This window comes from Sorex fumeus, unplaced genomic scaffold (genome assembly GCF_029834395.1).
Source record: "Sorex fumeus unplaced genomic scaffold, SorFum_2.1 ptg000010l, whole genome shotgun sequence".
NCBI lineage: Eukaryota > Metazoa > Chordata > Mammalia > Eulipotyphla > Soricidae > Sorex > Sorex fumeus.
The window spans coordinates 12,546,535-12,548,139 of record NW_026606067.1 but is presented as its reverse complement, the minus strand read 5'-3'; the positions used below and the strand labels follow the sequence as shown (position 1 = coordinate 12,548,139).

Genomic DNA, 1,605 nt, shown 5'->3' with positions numbered 1-1,605 from the left:
AAGTGTTTGGAAATTCCTGCATCATAAAAGATCACTGTCAATGTCACTCCCATTGTACATCGATTTGCTCTAGCGAGTCCAGTTATGTCTCCATCATGCAATTTGTTGTTACTGTGTTTGGCATATCGAATACATCATGGGGAGCTTGCCAGACTTTGCTGTGAGGGTGAGATCCTAATTTCTAAAACATAAATTAACTATCACATATTTAAAATATGAGTTTAAGTGAGGCGGGCTGGGAGACTGTCGTGGCTGCCTGGGAACTTGTGGTGGTTGCCTGGGAGTCTGTCGCGAGGCTGGAGGCCGTGAGCCCGTGGCTGGGCAGCGGTCAGGCTGCCGGTCAGGCTGCGGTGAGGCAGTGAGGCGGGATGCCTGGCTATGCGCAGCTGGTCATGGGCAGCGGGAAGGTGAGGGTTCAGAAGGAGATGGGAAAATGCAAGTTGCCCTCATTGTATGACTGAAACTTAAGCACGGATGTTTAGTACCGACTGTGCCACCATGGTCCAGCACTGTGAAGCCCTCGGCCGTTCTGTCCAGGTGGTGAACTTAGATCCCCCGGAGGAGCATTTCAACTATTAGGTGGATGATGTGATGGAGGACGGCTCCCTGTGCTTCGGTCCCAAAGGAGGACTGGTGTTTTGCATGGAGTATTTCGCCAATAATTTTGACTGGCTGGAGAATTGCCTTGGCCATGTCGAGGATGACTACATTCTTTTTGACTGTCCAGGTCAGAGTGAGTTGTACACCCACCTGCCCGTGATGAAACAGCTGGTTCAGCAGCTGGAACAGTGAGAGTTCCCAGTCTATGGAGTTTCTTGTTGATTCTCAATTCATGGTGGAGTCATTTAAGTTTATTTCTGGCATCTTGGCAGCCTGGAGTGCTATGGTATCTCTAGAAATCCCACAAGTTAACATCATGACAAAAATGGACTTACTGAGTAAAAGAGCTAAAAAGGAAATTGAGAATTTTCTAGATCCAGACATGTATTCTTTATTAGATTATTATAAAAATAACTTCAGAAGCAAAAATTCAAAAAACTGACTAACGCCATATGTGGGCTGATTGATCACATGCCTTACAATGTTCGATTTTTGCCTTACAATCAGTCAGATGAAGAAAGCATGAACATTGTATTACGCATATTGATTTTGCCATTCAGTATGGAGAAGGTTTGGAATTCAAAGAACCCAAGGAACATGAAGATGAATCGTCTTCTATGTTTGATGAATATTTTCAAGAATGCCAGAACAAATGAAGAATATGTTAAAATGCCACTGAATGTGGAGCTGGAGTGATAGCACAGTGGGTGGGGCATTTGCCTTGCACGCGACAGATCTGGGTTCGATTCCCAGCATCCCATATAGTCCCCCGAGAACTGCCAGGAGTAATTCCTGAGTGAAGAGCCAGGAGTAACACCTGTGCTCTCCGGGTGTGACCCAAAAAGCAAATAAAGAAAGAAGAAAAAATGCAACTGGATGCTTGTGAAGAGTAGCAATCAAAATTTATTTAAATGAAAATATAACAAATAAAGTAAAAACAAATAATAAAAATCATAAAATATACCGAGGCAAGATACTCATTGGTGGGAGGGTCTCCAGACAGAA

At 44.1% G+C, this 1,605-nt stretch overlaps 1 pseudogene; it reads left to right on the top strand.

The window, feature by feature from the left end:
- The first annotated feature begins 368 nt into the window (after positions 1 to 368).
- LOC130019903 (GPN-loop GTPase 3-like) lies at positions 369 to 1,256 on the top strand (annotated as a pseudogene).
- Positions 1,257 to 1,605: the final 349 nt, after the last annotated feature.